The sequence below is a fragment of the Meriones unguiculatus genome, chromosome 9 (assembly GCF_030254825.1).
Source record: "Meriones unguiculatus strain TT.TT164.6M chromosome 9, Bangor_MerUng_6.1, whole genome shotgun sequence".
Lineage (NCBI taxonomy): Eukaryota > Metazoa > Chordata > Mammalia > Rodentia > Muridae > Meriones > Meriones unguiculatus.
In genome coordinates, this window is record NC_083357.1 from 102,862,047 (window position 1) to 102,877,944 (window position 15,898).

Here is a 15,898-nt window from a genome sequence, read left to right on the forward strand (position 1 = left end):
GACCCTGAGGGGATAGCAACTCCACAAGGAGAACAATAGAGCCAAACAAACCTGGGCCCAGGAGAGTCTGCAGAGACCAATACTACAACCAAGCACCATGCATGGAGAGGAGCTTGTTCCCCTGTCCAAAGGAAGCCCATAGGCTGCTCAGTTTCCAAATGGGTTCCCTATTAAAGGCTCCAGGGTCTGTCTCTGACATGAACTCAGTGGCTGACTCTCTGATTGCCTTCCTCTGAGGGGGAGGAAGATGATGCAGCCAGCTTTGATGAGACATAATAATCTAGGGTCAGATAGAAGGGGAGGAGGGCCTCCCCTATCAGTAGACTAGAGGAGGGGCATAGAGGTAGAAGAAGGAGGGTGGGTGGGACTGGGAGGAGATGAGGGATGGTTCTGCAGAGGGGATACAAAGTGAATAAATTGTAATACATACATGAATAATTAAATTAAATTAAAATGAGGACCTAGATAGTCTTAAATTTCATCGTCATTTCCTCTATTATAATCTCACCACCAGTGTGTCATTATTGAAGTTATAATTAATCAATGCAACAGATTTCCTACTATTTACAAAATCAATACCAAGTGTGAATGCTAGAGAAAAATCAGTAACAGTTTCACCTCAAATTCCTACCTTCTAATTCAATAAAATAAACATTCTGAAAATCTTTATGCCGCAAGAATGTTCAACATATTAAATTCAACAGTATTGTAAATTGAATGTTGCATTGATCAACAATAAAGCTGTTACATTTCCATAAAAAGATGATGATAAAGCATTTAAAAAGCAACAGGCAAGGTACTGGGGAAATCTGGAAAAATAGCATTTTCCTTTTAAGAAGCCGTGAGTGGTACTAATGTGATTAACACATGTTAAAGTAGAAAATTTTCACTTTCTAGTGGACTTCATGGCTCCCCCCCATCCCTACTTTTTTATAATACTTTACTCCTACTTTATGTCTTGGAGACCTGTGAAAGGGATTTTGTTTTAAGTATGTAAGCAAAAGCTCAACTCGGTTTAATTCTCAGAGTCTATGCCTGCAGCAATGTGTACAGCTATCAAAATTATATAATATATATAATAGTAAAAGTCTGTGTAAGTGTGAATCAGAAGGGACATGACCACTGAGGAAGTACTTGCCTTTCATTTACTTTTCCCTTTACAATAGGCTCACATTTATTAACTCCACATAGATTTTCAGAAATGTTCAGCTTTTCTTCTGTAAACACTCTCAAAGCTAGAGAGGGAAGCAACCAATTACCTGTTGCTGTCTAGTTTTCCGACATGCCTGGAAAGTACTGAGGAACCATCAACAGCCTTAGAAGTAAAGAATGTTTTCAAATCCTGTTATTCAAAATATAACTTTTCCAGATCCGGTTTTGACAAAAGTGACAAGTGTAGTAGCTATTCTGCACCCAGTTTATCAACTGTGCCTTTTAGGGTAATTTTAGGATAATTTTGGTTGTTGGGGTCATTCTGCAACTGATCATAGTTTGTAGGCACATGTTAGCCAACAGGGAATAGCTGTTTCAAGCAAGCCCATATATCGTGTTTTAGAAAGCAGTGCCTGGTGTTTCTTTTCAGATGACTATAGTGTGAAGTGGTTCACTGCGCTCATTATTTCCCAGAGGATCCTGCTCTCTACAAATTCAAATTGTTCTTTTATTGTAAGGCTTTGTCAGAGGGAAGGGAATACTCATTCAGCAGATAATTTTAACCTTTAAAAATCAAACGTACTAGAGCTCAGTGTGAATGTGACTGTGTAGAGGAGGTTGTCATGATTCACATCACGCGAAGCTGAAATATTTTTGCATTTATATTAGAATGCAATTGCTAGTGACAAAATATTGAAACCTAATGGAATACACTAGTTTCTCCAGCAAAGAAAGACACATCTAAACAAAACAAAACAAAACAAAAATGATGCATTTGCAGATAAATTTCTGGGGACACAATTTGCTCTTCTAAATCATTGCAGTTATTTCATTTTGATACCAGACGAGAAGTTCAATTTAATATGGAACATTTCCTATTATTTTCACAATAAGGAGCTTCCTAAAAGATAAATATTTAAGGCATCTAAATCTGAATATGAAGTTATAAAGTCTTTTCTTTGTAAACAGATTCTTATGTATAGTTCTCATAAAATATGGAAACCGAGACTAAAGTGGAATTTCTTTATTGTTATGTTAATAGGAAATGGCCATACAATAAATTTGAACACTGTTTTATATAGTAGGAATAACTATTACAAAAGTGTTATCAGTAGTAGCAGCAGTAACAATTGTAAGATTATAGAACCTACTCTATCATGGCTTGCAGAACATTTAGAAAAGGTTATTCAGTCTTAATTCAACAGTAAAATAGTCCTGTAGTTTCTCACTTACCCAAGACTACAGTTATAAAACAAATCTATGACCAATTTTTAACATAGCTAAGAAAATGATTACAAAAATCAAGTCTCTTAAATGTTGCCATCTTGAATCATGTTGACAGCCGTTATTTTACTTCAATTTATCTTTAAGGCCTGAGGTTAAACATAGGATAGGTCTGACATAAAAAGAATATTTGAAACCAAAATTTTATTTCCAGAAAATTCTGGCTTCAAGTTAGACATGTAAGGGAAGAGGGTGACTATTTCTACAATGATAGATGACCATGTAGTGCCAGCAGGGTGTCTGACAGCGGTGTGGGCAAGCTTTACATAGAGAAAGGAGGGACTGTTTTTACAGATAATAACCTAGAAAGCTATTGCTTATTTTGTGATTCTTTTCTTCTAGTGTAATGTCATAATTGTTGGTCTTAGGAACCTTTTCTCTTCTGAGAAAATGAGTGAATTAAAACATATAATTAGTGAATATGAGTATTGGAGCTGGAGGTTAAGTGTAGAATGACAATGGGAAGGCAAGGAGGAGGAGGTGGGCTAGAGGAAGCATAATTTATACTAACGATATATGTAGAAGACATGAAAACCTATTTTGTGGACTTCTTTGAGAATAAAATTTTTGGAAGGTTTTTTAATGTGAATTTTATTTTTTTCTAATTTTTTTTCACAGTTTATTCATTATATATCCCTACTGATGCCCCCTCCCTCAACTCCACCCAGCCCTGCCCTCACTCCCTCTTTCTTCCTGTCCATTTTGCCTAGTCCACTGAAAGGGGGAGATCTGCCTATAGCTTGTCAAGTCTCACAGGACTGCCTGCATCCTCTTCCTCTGTGGTCTGGTGATGCCGCATCACCAGGGGCAAGTGTTCAAAGAGCAGGCAACCAAGTTCATGACAAAGGCAGCCTCTGCTCCCATTACTAGGGAGCCCACAAGGAGACTGAGCTGCCATGGCCTACAGCTGAGCAAGGATTCTAGGTCCTTTCTATGTATGGTTCTTAAGTTTTGAACAGAGGTAATCTACATGGTAGGATCATTCTCTCAGAAGACAGATTACTAAACAACAAAAATCCCAGTGCCATGTACGTGTATTTGTGTTTAGGACTTCTTAGGAGAGAATCAGAGACATTATATATAGGTCTCTTATTGTTGCTCTTGGATTCCCAACAGAACTTGATAGTAAGAGCCTGCTACTAAAGACACATTACAATTTAGTTGGAAACCAATTTGAAACTGACTTTCAATCTTCTTCTATGATCTCCACTTTTCCAAGTTTCTCGGTTGCTAAACTGCAGATGAAAACTCATCAACATTCTCATGCACATATTAACTCTATGAGTTATAATAATGACGAGTCTGGGATGATACTCTCATTGGTGCAGTATTGACGAGAATGTTATGGAGCTAACAAACCAATATCTAATTGAATCCATGCCTGGCACTGCAAACTTGGTGGAAAAAAATAACAAAACTGGTTCATAGATTAGTGTAGCTCTCAGTTTTCATTGGGAAAACGTGATGTTGCAGTGAATGTCAGTTAATACAGAGAGTCACACACAGTCAAAATGCATAAACAAGTAGCTGTCATATTTAGCCCTGCACACAATGTCTATAACACCCACACACATAAACAATAGGGTACTTTGGAGAAGTAAGGACAGAGACAATTTTAGAACCAGATGTTGAGAAAAACTTCTATGAAACTGTCTTCTGAACAGTCCGTGAGCAGCATACTAATGGACTCTCTGTAAGCATACTTACTTGCATACTACATGAACAGTCTTGGGCCCTTGAACCCATGGAAAGGAGGAGTACTCATCAGCCACCACAGCTTCATGGGCAATATGGGCTGGGGGAGAGGTATCCTTTTCTTCAGTGTTTAGACCACTCTTCAGTTGTTCATGCTCCTGTAACTGTTTTCAAACACAGCCTCATGAAGTCAACGCCAAACAAACTCTAGAATACATCACACGCACACACGCACACACACACACTCACTCACACACACAAAAGTAGAACAAAGAGTTTTAGGAGCAAAGTGTTTCAGTGTGTCATTTGTTCTTTTCCATATGCGTGGGGCTAGTGTATTAAAAACTCTAACATGTTCTCTCTTCCTCATGTCCATATGCATTAGCTAGAATAGTAAACAGCACATGAACATAGGTTAGATGTTCAACTTGTGCAGTACCTCATCTTAAACTTGCATGTCTAAGCATACTGAGTATATGAGGATATAAGTAGGTGAAAATCAAGCACAAACAGAAATAGATGCTGAACTTTTCTAACTCCTGTGTTGTTCTTAATGTCACTTGCGCCTGTTTCTTATACTTACAGTTCAGCTTATTTGGAAGTAGAATGCACATGGATAGCTGTCATTTAAGTATACACATAGTTCTAGTAGCGACAGCCTTCCCTGTCAAAGCCTAATGTCTCTCACATGGAAAACTAGCCTCTGTAGGTATCTACTCTGGGTGTTACATATTTAGAGAATCAATAAAAAAATATGCTTAGAGTTTAGAAGTAGATAGATACCGTTATTTGCAAGACATATACTGCAGTCATCAAAGCTGAAAATTGTTGGCTATCTGAAGAGCACTTTGACATTAGGCATAAAAATTCAGAGTTTGTAAGTTGTCAGGCTGGTTTTAGTTTTTGTTGGGACAGTATTTCTTCTCTATGCTCCCTTTCTCTCTGTTTGAATGGCAATGTGTACCCTGTGCTGTAGAAGGATTATTAATGTGATATAATAATAAATTTAATACAGTGACATTTTATCTTTAGCCAGCCATTTATTTACATAACAACACATGGAGACTATGATTTATTTAATTAGTCTAGAATACAGTACTGAGCAATAATTACTCTCTCCTAAACCTCTAACCTCTCACTTCCTCCTGGTCAATTTTCACATTATACCTGTCTTTTTAATCATTTCCTAGCTCTGGTTCATTTCTCCTGATAAATCTTGGTCCTCTCCTTGCGGCTCAATTCCTACCTTTCTCGCTCTCCTCCTCTCTCTGGACCTGGATACCCTACCCTTAGCATTGGCTGTTCAGTGTTTTATTAGTAGAACAGAGAAAAAAAATGGTGGGCATGTTTAAACAAACTTGAGGCAGGAAGTATTTAGAATAAACATTACAAGACCATGTTTGGATTGAAACAAGATAGTGGTAGAGAAATCAGCATTTGAATGAACAAGGGTAAATATCCACAAAGATATTATGCCAGCAATGAACTGTTACATATTGGAAGTATATAATATGCTTTTGGATTTTGATTTTATAGAGGTAACAGTTATAAGACTGAGGCTCAGAAGAGACTTTGAACTTTTCGACTTTTTAAAATTTTATTTTATTAATTACAATTTATTCACGATGTAGACCCTTCCCTTATTCCCTCCCAATATCACCCTCCATCCCTCATCTCCTCCCATGCCCCTCTCCAAGTCCACTAATAGGGGACGCCCTCCTCCCATTCCATCTGACCCTCGCCGATCAGGTCTCATCAGGACTGGAGGCATTGTCTTCCTCTGTGGCCTGGTAAGGCTGCACCTCCATTAAGGGGAGGTGATCAAAGAGTAGGTCACTGAGTTCATATTAGAGGTAGTCCCTATTCCCATTACTAGGGAACCCACTTGGATACAGTCATGGGTTACATCTGTACAAGGGTTCTAGGATATCTCCATGAATGGTCCTTGGTTGGAGTATCAGTCTCAGAAAACACACCTGTATCCAGATTTTTGGTTCTGTTGCTCTCTTTATGGAGCTCCTGTTCCCTCCAGGTTTTTCTATCTCCCCCTTCTTTCATAAGATTCCCTGCACTCTGCCCAAAGTTTGGCTATGAGTCTCAGCCTCTGCCTTGATACCCTGCTTGGTAGAATCTTTCAGAGGCTCTCTGTGGTAGGTTCCTGTCCTATTCCCTGTTTTCTCCCTCTTCCTATGTCCATCCCCTTTTCCTTTCTGAATGAGGATTGAGCATCTTACCCAGAGTCCTCCTTCTTGATTAGCTTCTTTAGGTGTACAGATCTTAGTATGTTTATCCTATATTATATATCTTATATCCACTTATAAGTGAGTATATATCCTGTCTTTCTGCTTCTGAGATACCTCACTCAGGATGATCAACACAGATACCCCACAGTTGAGAAATGGATACAGAAATTGTGGTACATTTACACACTGAAATGCTGCACAGCAATTAAAAACAAGAAATCATGAAATTTGCAGGCAAATGGTGGGAACTTTTGAACTTTTAAAGAGTCTTGAAACTGTGATAGACAATGAGGGCTTTTAAAGTTGGACTAAAGGTTATAACTTGTGGGAGTCAGGAGACAGAATGTGATGGTTTGAGTAAAAATATCACCACAGGCTCACTGATTTGAATTCTTCTTCACTAAAGAGTGGCACCGTTTGAAAGTGTTAGGAGGTGTAGAGTTGTTGAGGAAGTGAGCCACTGTGGTTCAGCTTCGAGGTTTCATAAAACTGAGTACAAACAAGAGCCTTCCTGCTTCCAGTGGATCCAGATGTAGAATGCTACTCCAGTACCACCTTTGCTTGGCTGCCACCATGTTTCCCACGATAATGATAATGGACTAAACCTCTGAAGCTATAAGCAAGGCCAGTTAAATGCTTCCCTTTATAAGGGTTTATAAAAAGACCTTTATAATCATGTGTGGTCATGATGTATTTTAACAGCAATAGAATACTGACTAAGGCAATATATTAATTATCTTTCTCTGTTTTTTTTTAATAGCTGGCTTAGGATTTTAGACCTAAACTTCTATATGTAACTTTACTTTAATAATATCATCACATTAAAGAAAAATTAAAAAAAAAAACGTGTTCAGCACACCAATTCTTGACAGTTTCTAGAATTCAACTGGATTCATAGTTAATGCTACTATTCTCCAAAATATAAAAATTAAAACTAAAACAATAACAACAAAAAACTGAAATGGATCAGTCAGTGAAAATTTGTCATGTGTTTAGAAGATACAATAACTAAAATTATGTCAAATAACACTAGTAAATTTGAGATACTTTCTGCTTTCTATCTCAGCGTGTTTTTCTCATTCCTCTTAGCAATATTAAAATTTCTCTTTAACTTTTGGTATAAATCATGATTAACAATGGTTGTATGGGAATAATAATTTTTTTCCAGTCATTGGTGTTCCCTGAATGAGGTCAGAGACAGATTAACAACAAAATAAAATGATGTAAATTTGTCTAATGTATGTTCTGTATGGTACAAAAGACTGTATTCATGAATGTACAAACTGAAAGCTTTATATCCTTATATATTATGTTTAATGAAGAATGGATAGGCTTATAGAAGTATGATTGGACAAAGGAAATCTAGACTAGTTATAACCAACAGAACTCAGTAAAGTTCATTATTTAATTTCTTGTGGTGTTTTTCTTACACTTTTCCTCATTCTAGGATACAATGGAAAAGCCCACTTTTGAGTGTTCATGCACAAAAACCAAAAAAAAAATCTTAATTATTTCTTAATTTTAAGATAGCATTCCATGGGACCTCTATGGTAGTCACCCATCCTGTTCCCTTTCCTTCACCACTTCCGGTGTCTATCATCTTTGCCATTCTGAAAGAGATTTAAGCATCTTGCTTAGGATCATCCTGTTGTTTAGCTTCTTTGGGTCTGAGGAGTTTAGTATGTTTATCCTATATTATATGGCTAATACCCACTTATTAATGAGTATATACCATGTGTGTCTTTCTGGTTCTAGTTTACCAAACTCAGCATGCTCTTTTCTAGTTCCATCTATTTCCCTGCAAATTTCATGATTTCCTTGTTTTTAATAGCTGAGTAGTATTCCATCTGAAAGGCTCCACCCAACAGCTGAGGGCTGAGACTTACAGCCAAACTTTGTTCGGAGTGCAGAGAATCTTATAGAATAAGGGGGATATAAAAAGAGGGGAAAGGAGCTCCACAAGGAGACAAACAAAGCTAAAAACCTGAGCCCAGTGGCCTCTGCAGAGACTGATGCACCAATCAAGGACCATGCATGGAGAGGACCTAGACCTCTCAGATGATCAGATGTAGCCAATAGGCAGCTCAGTGTCCATGTGGTACCCTAGTAAGGGCAACAGGGGCCGGTCTCTGTCATGAACTGCCTTGTCTGCTCTTTGATCAATTCCCCCTGGCGTGATGACCTTGCCAGGCCACAGAGTAAGAGGATCCAGAGTAAGGGGTTCCTGATGAGACTTGATAAGCTAGGGTCAGATGGCAGGGTAGCAGAACTCTCCCTTTCCTAGTACTAGGAGAAGGGGGTAGGGGGAAGAAGAGAGAGATTGGGACTGGAAGAATATGGGGAAGGGCCTACAGTCAGGATATAAAATGAACAAATTGTAAAAAAATAAAGGAAGCATTCCAGATAAGGGGTTACATTGTGTTGTTTTCATATATACTTATTTGTCTCTACACAGACACTCATCTTGATGTCTGAATTTGTACTGCAGACCTTCTTCCTACAATGGCCTCATGTCTGCATTAATGTTACAAATTTCACCCTCTCCCTCCTTCTTCCAATAATTATCTACCCGTCTCCTTCCACTGACTCTTACTACTGCTTAAGACCGTTACTTATCTTATGACTCCTTTTCTAGTTTCACGATGTTAATAGAATCTTGGAGTTCTTGCTTCAGGGAAAAAGTCCAGTGGAAAATTAGAATAACCTTTTTACTTCTCTGGTCTTCTTCCTATAGCTTAAAATGTTTAGTATTCTAGATGCCATACTTTTCCTGAACCTTTCCTAACTTAAATGTATGCCTCCTGTACGTAGACTAACTCAGTAAATGGTATTTCAAAGCTGTACTGGATTTGAAGTGAAAGTTTCTGGTTTCCTTGAAGACTCAGTTTTGTCATATGATATTTTACTACAAGCTGGGCATGTGATGTTTAGCCTGAGGTTGGCTTATGTGAGGGCATGTGATGTCTTACTGTGACCCCTCACGTGCAAGGGGCAGGACTTTAGCCAGCTAAGAGCATGTGTGTGTGTTCTCTGAGGAGAGGAGATACATAGAGGCCCACTCACAGTGAGGCTCTTTTGGATCAACATTGCTTCACTTTGTGCTTCTACACTTGACTTCATAGAGAGAAACATTCTGGAGAACTTCTCAAGGCAATCCAACTGAGTCTTGTGGCTTTCGCTGACTTCATATTGCTGCTTGGTCTTGGCCTTTTGACTGGACTGCTAGTATCCTGATGACTGAATTTGGTAATCCCCTAAGGACCCACTGACCCTAATCAGCAGGAAGTAGATAAAAGAAATCTACAGTCTTTTTCACTACTACTCTTCTACCTAAAGTCGGGGGTTGGAAGGGAGGTAAAGGTGTTTAAGAATCCTAAATAAAGAAGGCTTGGTGAAAATTTTAACCCTAAATGGATTATTTATGATTATTATGATTCTTGTAATGTTTAGTGCAATTTTATATGTCTTTTAAAATGTGATATTATGTCACTTTATATGATCATTTTAATATCATTTCATTTTTCTCTTCACCTTCATGTCAATGGCTTGTTCATCATTTTATGTCCTTGGAAATCAGCTTACTGCACTTGTAACATTGTCTGAATTCTTTAGTCTGCAACATACTGCATTTTTCTGTCAAGGCAACAAATACTTTATACTTAAGTAAAGTCTGTGAAATCACATTATTTACTAAAATATAAATGTGAATCATTTTTAAAATTCTTATATTAAAAGTGAAAATCTTGATGAAGAAACACAAAAGTTACTATAATGTTTTATTTCTGATATATGCTTCCTTTTTATGTTAGTTGCATTAAACATAAGGGTTTTTTTTTTTTGCATTAATGATCCAAATGAAATTTGACAATTAGAGTTTTCTCACTTGACTGAATAAAGGAAATTTGTGAATTAGTAATTAACTTCATGATATATTTTAAAAATTAGTTCAGAAGTATTTAATTTATAAATGAATATAAAGTAAAAGGAATATAAAATCTAATGACAACTTAGTCTAAATTCTCTTCATGAACTTCACCAACAACTGCCTTTCATAGTAAAATCTTTACAAGAGTGATCTTCCTGTGCTCCTTACATAAGCATTATAACCAAGGTTAATTATGGAGTTAATGTTCCATTTGTTTGTCTAAAATGTTTAAGAAAAATGAAAGCCAGATGAGCAAAGGAACAATATATTTACATTTTAGTCAGTGTGAGGAACTCTGAAATTTATTACAGGTTAATAGCATGGGGAAGGTCAGTTGTCTTTGTCCAGGGCCCAGAGAAGACTTACGAAGCTTATTTTGCTACAAGTTCATTCCCTGGAGTTTTGAAGATTATTATCTAACTCCAAAGGGCAAGTTACTTGCCCACTCTGAGCTTTTGTTCATTCTGCATCAAGTCCTTGTGTAGAAGTGGATTTAGAACTTACTCTTATGATAAAAATTTAGTTCTTATATGAATTTAAAGTTGGGCGTGGTAGTGCACACTTTTAATCCCAGCACTTGGGGAGGCAGAGGCAGGCAGAACACTGTTCGTTTAAGAACAGTCTTGAAAACAAAACAAGACAAAACAAAAACCACAAAACCAAAATCAAAACAGAACAACAGCAACAACAATAAAACTAATTTATTCTGGCCACTGCCCTGAATTTTGATGTTTTAACAAATAGGCAAAATAAAACTTTCACAAAATAAGACATTGGCAAACAATAGTGAAGCTTTAGTATTATGCCTTACCTTTTCAGAGTAATGGAAGTATGTCCTTTCTTCCAGAACATGTGCTGAAATAACATTTTTGACTTATAAGTTCCCTGTTTAGACTATCCCTTACTTGCAGAATATTTTCTTTATTGCCACTGAGAAGTGACGTAGATTTCTTACCTTTTTTTTTTTTTTTTTAAGGAAATAACAAACAATGAGGACATGTGTCCCCAATCTTTGCTACAAAGATGTAGTATCTTCAAAGCCTGGGTCTGTGATGGGAATTCTTATTGAAGGTTTTAGCTATTGCAAGGACACTGAAAGTTTAAACACTACTTTATAAAGGAGGCTGTTTTTTTTTTTTCCTTCTTCTTCTTTGATCACTAGTCCTTAAAGGAAAATTGTTTGAAAACAAAGGATTTATTTCACTTTGGAGTGGGTAGATAATCAGGATTCACTGACAAAGAATCTGACTCAAGTGCTAAGCCTACTTCAAATGTGAGCTATGCCCGTCTTCATCTAGAGCATTAGCTTCAGTTCAACTCAGCTAATTAGAGAACCGTGTCGTACAATGTTATCTGTGTTTGTCTCTGTCATAAAATGCCTCTGTGGCTAGAATATTTTCATTTCTAACTCATATTCAGGGTGGCAGTTTGCTGAGTTTTATGCTAAAATCTGCCCAGTGCTAATGTGGAAATTTGCTGGGAGATGAACCCCTGATCAATTAAATTACGGAGATGAATATGAACCTGACCTAAATGCATACTTAATGAAGTATTAAAATTGAATAAAGGAATCAGTAAAATACACTGATTTGAAACATTTTTCATGAGCAATATTAAGAAAGCTTCAAGTGCGATACAATAATAAGGTAAACTTATAAGCAGGATCAAAGAAGTACAGTAACTAGTTCACTGTGGAACAGTAAAGTCCGGTATTCAGGCATCTCTTTATGACTATCAGTCACTAGGGGGGCTGTGGCTCATTCACACCCACCTTCCCATGCTTCATGTCTATGTAGCAGATTGCATATGCTTCAGTGATTAGGATATTGAAATGGCAGAAAACTGAAAAGAGGAGATGTATCCTTATTTAGGGAAGATCCCATCTGTTGGTTATTCAGTAACAGTCAGCTCTGAACACATACAGGTAGCAGTATATGGAGTGAAATGGACATCTCTATCTATATACATACACGTATGCAATAACAATTAGTTAAATAAACAGGCCATGATTTTTAAGGAGAATGGGGAGGGTTCTGTAGAGGGTTTGGAGGAAGAGGAGGGAATGGGGACGTGTTTTAAATTATAATCTCAAGTTTAAAAGGAAGTAGTAGAAATAAATATGTAGAGAGAGCTCATGCTGGAGAGGAGGATGTGGAGCAAGGAGAACTTTTCTCTATGCCCGGCGGGAGTGCAAACTTTTACAGCCAGTTTGAAAATCAAAATGGCCGCTCCACAGACAACTAATAATGAAACTACCTCAAAACCCAGCTATACCATTCCCAGGCACATACCCAAAGGATCCTTCATCCTACCACAAGGTCACTCGTTGAGAGGATCTTCTTTCACATGGAGAAGATATATCCCTGTGGTAGAGAGCTGAGTGCTGTCAGAATTTTGATATTATAATTTCTGTGGCCCATTATCAGTTTTCTATTTGTAAATGCTTGTCCTTGCTCACTTGCCAAAGGACAACCCACAAGAGGTGGATGTGCCATTGTCTTGCTGATTGTTTCAGAATGCACTGTGGCTTTTTGTGTAAAAAGTAACTGATGGCCCAGGACTGGGACAGGAAATATGGGGGGCTTGACTTTTGAGCAGGCTGAGACACAGGCAGGAAGTAAAATATTTGGGTAGACTGGAGGAGACATGGAAAGGAGCAGAAAGAAGATGCACAGAACTGGAAGCATGTGGAGAGAAGGGATGGCAGAGAAATTAGTTAAGGTTAGGCACCTAGCTGGGAGACTACCCCAGCAAAAGGCCAACTATATAGAAGTCTCCATGTCCTATTTAAACCACAAGCAAGAACTAAGAAAGCCCCACAACAGACACTTGCTTGACTATAACAAGCTTTATTCCTAACAGCCACAAACTGGAAACAACTTAGATGTACCTCAACCAAACAATTAATAAAGAAAATATGGTACATTTACACAATGTTTTTCTTTTTAATGACATTGTGAAATTAACAGGCAAATGCATAAAATTTGACAAAATCATCCTGAGGTAACCTAGACCTAGAAAAACAATTATGGTATATACTTACTTATAAGTAAAGATTAGCTGTTGAGTCAAAGATAAGCATGCTACAATCCACAGACCCAGAGAAGCTGCCATAGAGGACTCAAAGGTGGATGCAAAGTTTTCCCTGGGAGGGGGAAATAGGATAGACTTTGCTGGTGAATTCAGGGCAGGTAGGGATGGGCAGGAGTTTGGGGACAGATGGAAGGAGAGACTACAGACAACTGTAACTGAGAGGCAGTGACGTGGAAACCTAGTGTAATGGAAACTCCCTGGAATCTGCTAGGGTGACAATAGTGAAGACGCCTAGCAATGGGGAAGACAGCCTGAGCCAACCATCTTCTGTAACCAGCAAGGCTTCCAGTGGTAGGATGGGACATCAACCCAGCCACAAAAGATTTGACCTACATTTGTTTTTCTGCCTGCAAAATATGTTAGGGTAATGGTGGCACAGGACTTCTGAGAATGGCCAACCAGTTGAGGTCCAACTCATGAGAGGGAGCCCAAACCTGACACTCAGGAACAAGAGTTGTCAATAATTTTAAGATCACCTCTATTTAATTTCCACTTAGAAATAAATTTTATGCTTTAACTAGAAGCTTCTATAAAGATTTTTTCAAACTAAATGATTTTCCTCAAAATAACCATATGATAAACAGAATTATTTTCTCTTGTTATCATTCCTTCATACATACATTCTTGAATGATATAACATTATATGGTATGCTATATATACTATATATAATATTTGCATATATTATAGAAGTCATTCTAATTGTTTTCTTTAAAATACATATGTATATGTAGAGTTTAAATTTTGATTTTTACATTCCAACTGCATTTTTGCCTCCCTCCTTTCCTCTCAGTCCCTTTTCCATCCTAATCTTTCCTCTTCTCTTCACCCATTCACTCCACCTCTGCGTCTCTTAAAAAAAAAAAGACAGACATCCCATAAACATCAACCAGCCACGGTATATCAAATTGAAATAAGACTAGATACTTCCTCTCCTGTTAAGGCAGGGTGAGGTAGATATATACGAATATGTATATAAAAATTGTATATGTATATAAAATATGATATTTAGAATTTCAATGTTATCAGAATTCATCCATTAAAGTTGGTGCCTTAATTTTATATGAATAATATTTATTTTCAGCAAAATGTTCTGCACAAGTATACAAAAGAGTGGTGATTTTTGAACTGCAACACTATTAATAATATAGTAGCTTTCAGGAAATAAAACCCTAGTTTAATAAAGGAAAGTGAAGACAAGTGGTCCATTTCTACTGGTCCTTAGGCATGTGCATGATAGTATATGGTAGTAGCCATATAATATACATAATTCCTACAGGCTAAAATATAAAGAGAATTAGCTAAGTCACACTACAAACTGTTTCTCTGCACAGTTTCTGGTCTCCTGATGACAATGAATTCATTTCGCTCAGTTCTCCGCCATTGGTCTTTATTTCATCGTCTGAAGCGTTGAGTGACTAGTCACTGAGTGGGATTAGAAAGCATAATGATCACGGCAGGGGCACTGTGTTAGCAAGGAAACTGATGGTCATGGAAGAACTGCACTTAATCTTATGCACAATTAAGCACAGCTTCCAGCCTCTAAGTGCCTGGGGTTGGTCTTCACGTCTCACAATTTAGTCAGAGTCTGAGAAATTAGTCATGGAACTCAACTACCTAACGCATATATCTATCTTTTTCTGTGGACACAGATACACATTTTCTGTGTTTGTCATGGATAATAAAACACACCTCTAAAACCTGGTGACCAATATTTTTGTATAATCTCTCTTTTGTTCTTTTATATGGTATAGGAAGTGAAAACACATAGCTAAAATCAGTGGAGTGTTTTATTATGAAAATTATACTATACCTGAAAAACTAATGCTTTTAAAATTAATAATGCATTCATTTTTAAATTTTCCAAGCACCTAGATTTTCATCCATTACTGTGCTGATTTATAATACCAAGAATGATGCCAAAATAAACTTGATTATACAAAATTTATATTTATTAAGTGAATCAAATCCATTAGGTAAGATGGGTAAAGTTCTTAAAAATGTCATAAAATCAAAGGTTTTCCATAAATTATTTACATAATTTTACTCTCCTATGACCATTTCTAGAAATATTTTATTTGCTAATGAAACTTAAAATCAGAGGAATAATTTCTAAATGAAAAATTTCTATAATTTAAATTAAATTAAAAATTAAGGAAAATCTTATATAAATACTATATAAAATCTTATAAAAATACTATAAACTATAATCCTCTGATTGTCTATATATATGATCATCTTGAATGTAGAGTAATTTTAATTAAGAACATGGCTGCTCAGTCAGAGATCACATCTAAAGATCTTTTAGGTCTGTGTGATTCTGCTGGAATAAAAACACACTTTTAATCCAGGAGACAGAGGCAAACAGATCTGAGTTCAAGGCCATCCTAGTATAGAGCAAGTACCAGGTAAAGAAAAACTTAGGTTTAGGCCTGGTGGCACACACCTTTAATTCCAAACAATGAAGGTAAAGTTGGTTTGTTTGTATGAAGCACCCATGTTTGGAAG